The sequence below is a fragment of the Lactuca saligna genome, chromosome 3 (genome assembly GCF_052625555.1).
Source record: "Lactuca saligna cultivar CGN05327 chromosome 3, ASM5262555v1, whole genome shotgun sequence".
Taxonomy (NCBI): Eukaryota; Viridiplantae; Streptophyta; class Magnoliopsida; order Asterales; family Asteraceae; genus Lactuca; species Lactuca saligna.
Window position 1 is genome coordinate 211,449,839 of NC_136419.1, and position 6,596 is coordinate 211,456,434.

A 6,596-nucleotide genomic window follows, 5' to 3' on the forward strand; every position below is an offset into this window, starting at 1 on the left:
CCATGTGGTTTGATTTTGTTGCATTTTTCGTCCCTTACATACATAAAGTTAGGGACCAAACATGCAATTTTGATCAAACCACAGGGACGAAAAATGCAACAAAATCAAACCACAGGGACGATTTTAGTAATTTACTCTTGATTTAATAACAATTTCTTTAAAATTATAGGAATGAATAGCTACTTTTTAGACAGTTGCAACCCGCATGAAATGTGATAACTCAAAGATAACATGTAAATAGATTATATCATTATAAGAAAATAATTAGTTCAAGGATTAATGAGTTAATTAGTAGAGAGTTATGAGGTTTAATGTCCAAACCCGTCACCTTCATTGTGGAAATAAATTCGAGCATTTGAAGAGTTTATAGCTTCCAAGGCCTTAGGCATTATAAAGAGCTAAAAAATTGACTAGAAACCCCAATAAAATTGCAAGAAAGGTTTGAGAAACAAAGTAGAAATTAGGGTTTGAAGCTCGTAAAGTATTTTCGAAGTAGTGCTCAAAATGAAGGTAAGATTCTTTAGTTTCATCTCATTATAGTCGTTAAAATAGGTTTATATGTAAGCACTTTGTGTCTTGTTCAATCACATGTCTCAATTCAAGCCAATAAGTCACAATTGCATGAGAATTTTAAAGGAATAAATTTTGTTTGAACAAATCTTTGACTCCATCTTATTTAGAGTAAAATTTTGGTAAATAAATATGGATAACTTGAAGAAAAGAATGAAGATAAGTATTTTGATTTTTATATAATTATTTGAAAAAATTTGGAGGAAATTTAAAAGTTTTTACAAATTAAAAATGATGGAAATGAGTTAAAATTTCGGGTTAAAAAGAAAATGTATTTATGGGTTTTAATTTTATTTGGATGGGTCAGTGGAGGTGTCAAAGATCAAGACTTGCAACACTTGTTTTATTTTAATGAAATTTCAATTTATAAAATCAATCCTTATATGTTTGATAAAGTGTTAACTTCCAATTTTTTTTTTCTTGTTTTTTTTGGGAAAATGTATGTTTCTTCTTTTTCATTTAAACTGGAATATAAATTTATGGAAAAAGGTCCTTATAGTTTTAATGACGTGTCAATATTTATTTTCTTACGTTTAAAACCATTGCATTTTAATAAAAATTACGTAAATGAAATATAGAGTTTTGATTACTTGTTAGGTCTATGTATTTTCTTTTATTTATAAAAAAAAGAGAGACAAAGTTTGTCTTGTATTTTCAAGATTTAAATTGTTTTAACTTTTAAGTATTAAAAATGAAATCAATTAGTTGGAAATAGAGAGACATAGTACAATTGCGAACGTCAATGTAAAATTATTTTGGTTGGCCGAATGACATATGTGGATATTTGAATTGAAACGGACGTGTAGGATATTTTCTAGGATGATTGCCTTAGAAAATTTGTTCATGAAATGTAGGATGCAGATTAGCAATAAAGCTTCGATTAGGACTTATTGGCTCTAAGGTGAATTTTTAGTGTTCTATGGTTGCTCGCACATAAATATTTATTATGCAATTTTTAATTATTTATTAACAGTATGTTTTGTGATAAGTATGGTTGCGTGCAAATGTTATTTTGAGTTGTATATCTATTGTGCGTTTTTTTTTTTGTGACACTCTCGGTTGTCTAAACTTTCCTCATGTAGTTGTCATCAAACGTTACGTAGTAGGTTTCTTCAATCCATTTAGAGTGTTTATTCAAAACCATGTAAGCCTTTGAAGTTAGTGAATAGCCAAGAAAGATTCATTCGTCGGCCTTGACATCAAATTTGTTTCAATTTCTTTTACTCTTTTAGAAAACTTTGTTTCACGTTTTTGAAAAATATCTCTCAAATCCTCAGTCTGAGTTCTGATACGTCCGATGGTGTACCCGAATCCCTCAAACCAAGACTCTCATACCAACTTGTAACACCATAAAATTTCAAACAAATTTTCACATTTTTAAAACCATTTAATTCACAATATTATAAGACACATTGTTTCATATATTCAAACATAAGTCAAAAATCCCAAGATCATATCATATAAATAAAAATCTGCGTGTGTCTGTACTGATCAAGTCAGCGCCTTCCCGCGATCCTCACTAGTTCCTGAAACACATAACACAAAATATTGTAAGCACGAAGCTTAGTGAGTTCCCCAAAATATCACACAAAGCACACACTAGCCACTCAAGGCTATAACCCTTTGGGCCCTTGGGCCCTAACTTTGTGGACCTTCTGGTCCTAACTCTGTGAACCTTCCAGTTCTAACTCTGATATACTCTGACATACACCTGGCATAAATCACATAGAAATAATGCAGTGCAGCACATCACATATAAAGTAGACAATAACTCTGTTACATAACTCTAATTACCACTCAAGGTAAAATATAGTGAGAAGACTCACCTCGGATGTGTTGGTAATATCTCGCTCGCGTAACACTGATCTAGCCTCTGCCTAAACACATAAACGATCATCTCAATTAATAATGGTTTTCCAGGCTAGACTAAATCCTCACACGTCCTCTAAGAAGGCTAAAAGCCATTTTACCCTTCAAACAGTGCACAAGTCCAATTGTTAACCAAACCCTAATAGTCAACAAAAGTCAACGGTCAACCCTTTGACCAGACTCGCCGAGTGCACAATTGTGACTCGGCGAGTTCATTCATGAACTCAAGTCCTCAAAATCCCCAATGACTCAACGAGTCACTTGCCCAACTCAGCGAGTCACCAACTGTGCGATTCATGGGGAAAAACTATCCTACTCGCCGAGTATGTTCTTGGACTCGGCGAGTTCATGCCATCCTCAAACTCAAATGACCTCCTGAGGTCAGATACTGTAACGACCCAATTTTTCACGTCCAAACATTTCTTTTTTAAAACTTTACTTAGAAAACACTAATAATTAAAACATTGTTTAATTAAACCATTTCACATCAAAACCCAAATTTGAAATCCACAACATGTAAATAACCAAAACATCAGAGTATCAATCCCAGAACAAACTCATAACCGCGGAAACAAGAGTGTGTGTGATATGCTGCTACCGCGCCGGCTCCTTTCCCTTGGCTGAAGAGGTACCTGAAACCAAAACCGGTACCGTAAGCACGAAGCTTAGTGAGTTCCCCCACTGTACCACATACCATACAATCACATAACATACATAAATTGTCAGGCATATTTGGGTGCCCGACCTACCTCTTCGGTCCTCTCAACCGGATACTGCCTAGCATATCTTGGTGCTGGCCTCCCCTTCGGTCCTCTCGACCGGATACCGCCTAGCATACCTGGGTGCTGGCCCCCCTTCGGTCCTCTCGACCGAATACTGCCTAGCATATCTAGGTGTTAGCCTCCCCTTCGGTCCTCTCGACCGGATACTGGGGAAACTATTTCTCCCCTCTACTACTACCACATAACATGTATCACAATATCAGAATCTTGATGGGTTTTGTACATAAGAACATTCCTAAGTGCGCATACAAACCATAATGCTTGGATCTAGGTTTCTCTATTAAACATGCTTTCAATCCAAGGCTTCTAATGACTTATTAGGTGTAAGAACAACACAAAACAGACCTAGAAACATACCTTTGATTCTCTTGTTTGATCTTGTTGTCTTGGAGCTCTAGAGTCACAATTGTCACTCCTCTAATGGCTTACAAACACCAACTAGCAAAGAGGATGATTTGAGAGAGAGGAGAGGGGATGGAATTCGACCAGAGTATCCTTACTATATAAGATGTATCGAATTCTCTATCCCATAGGGTCTATTTATACTTGTAGACTCCTTAAGGGTTACAGCTTAAACCCTAGTTGGATAACTATTACTCAAGGCAATCCAAATCCTTCCAAGATAATGCCTTGGACGAATTTAGGACTTATCCTAGCCTAGAATTCGTCCAACCCTTTATCCAATAAGGATTTACAGTCTAAAGTTTAACTATCAAACAATTGACAGTTTATACCCTCTTATTTAATTAATCTCCTTAAGTCACCAAATTAATACTAGTTAATCTATGACTTATATTAATCAAATAACTATATTATTATTCCTTATATTATTCTCATAATATATTAATAATATCTATTCTCTCATAATAAACCATCCTACCAAGTTGCTATGGTGAAGGCAACCCAAAAGGACCATGCACAATTGGGTCAAATACTTGCCTAATATAGTTTCAACCTTAGACATTATTCCAACAGTCTCCTACTTGGATAAGTCTAGTAACTATATGCGCAGGTACATTCCGATTTGCAATCGTAGCTCTCAAAGACGCTGTCAAACTCTGATCTAATCAATCTTGTCCTTTAGATAAGGGATCGTACAGTCCTCTGTTAGATATCATGCTGACAATACTATGGAATAGTTAGTCTAGCATTTGGTTTCTCGATTTCCGATTTATTTGACATAGAACTTAATCGAACACATCAATTCAGTTGTGACTCGTTGAGCGGCCGAGATATCACTTTTCCTTTCAAAGGATAAAAGTTATAGATAAACTTCGACTTATATGCATTTACTTATTCAGTAACCAACCACACAACAATGCGCTTTATAACATCGAGTTACCAATGCGTTTTTGCATTATCAATGTACAATCAATTAACCAATAACAAACCATATATCTAGGTTTTAATACTATATGATATTATCGTCTTACGATCACCCATTTACTATCACATTCCATAAGGTGATTCCAGCAAGCGCGGGTTTGTTCCAATGCTCAAATCTAGTTCACAAGCACTCATGAATGTTGCAGCAATCCTTTGCTATGTCTAACACCATTTAGACACTCTACACACCTATTCATGAAAATCTTCATTCATATCTACTTCCGACATATGAACGATTGTGGACAATTTGAACAATTCGATTATTCTTAATAAACTCAATTATTCTAGAAGTCAAAACATGCAAAGTGAAACAATAGTTAAACAATTAACATAAGACAATAACATTACTTATAAATAAAAATCCTTTATTTAATCATCAAATGTCAATTACATTTACCCATTACACGTTTCTAATACTATCTAATCTATGCTAATATCATCCTTCAACCCAATACTCCTAGCATGCTGAAAATGCTTAACCCTACTCAGTCCCTTCGTAAGCGGATATGTTGGGTTATCTTCCAATGATATTCTCTTCACTACGAGTTGTCCTTCGTCTACACGATGTCTAATAAAGTGATATTTTCTGTCGATATGTCGTGATCTACCATGATCTCTCGGTTCCTTGGTCAAGGCAACCACACCTTCATTATCACAGAAAATCTCCATAGGATCCTTTATGGCAGGTACAACTCCAAGATCTCCAATGAAGTTCTTTATCCATATTGCCTCCTTCGACGCTTCGCTCGCTGCAATGTACTCTGATTCGCATGTTGAATCAGCTACGGTTTCCTGCTTGGAACTCTTCCAAGTTACTGCTCCTTCATTCAGGGTAAAGACCCAACTCGACTGTGAACGGTAGTTGTCCCTGTCGGTCTGAAAACTGGCGTCACTATACCCTAGCACCTTCAGGTCATCACTCCCTCCAAGGACTAAGAACCATTCCTTCGTCCTCCGGAGGTACTTAAGGATATTCTTCACCGCAACCCAATGGGCTCTGCCTGGATTCCCTTGATATCTACTAACCATGCTCAAAGCAAAGGCTACATCAGGGCGAGTACAAGTCATAGCGTACATGATTGAGCCTACTGCGGAAGCGTATGGAACTCGGCTCATTTCAGCTATCTCAGCTTCGGTACTCGGACTTTGAGTCTTACTCAACTTGGCATTGCTTTGTATCGGTAATTCTCTCTTCTTCGAGTTTTCCATACTAAAACAATTTAGTACCTTCTCTAAGTAAGTGTTCTGACTAAGTCCTATTAGTCTCTTACTTCTTTCTCTTACTATCCTTATTCCCAAAATATAGGAAGCCTCTCCGAGGTCCTTCATAGCGAAGCACTTCCCGAGCCAGGATTTAACTTCCTGTAGAGTCGGGACGTCGTTTCCTATGAGTAATATGTCATCGACATATAGAACGAGAAAGCTTACTACACTCCCACTGGGTTTGACATATACACATGATTCATCTTCGCTTCGTACAAATCCAAACTCTTTGACTTTCTTATCGAAGCAAAGATTCCATCTGCGAGATGTTTGCTTTAATCCATAAATGGACTTCTCAAGCTTACACACTCTATTCGGATGCTTCGGATCCACAAACCCCTCTGGCTGAGCCATGTAAACATCCTCAGCCAACTTCCCGTTAAGGAAGGCGGTCTTGACATCTATTTGCCAAATCTCATAATCATGAAATGCGGCAATAGCTAGCATCACTCTAATAGACTTTATCTTCGCAACTGGTGAGATGGTCTCTTCATAGTCAACTCCGGGAGTTTGAGTAAAGCCCTTCGCAACCAATCGTGCTTTAAATGTGTGTACTTTTCCATCCACGTCGGTCTTCTTCTTGAAGATCCATTTGCACCCAACGGTCTTACGTCCAGGCACATTATCAACCAAATTCCAAACTTGGTTATCATACATGGATTGGATCTCGCTATCCATTGCCTCTTTCCATTTCACAGACTACGAGCCTGCCATGGCTTCCTTATA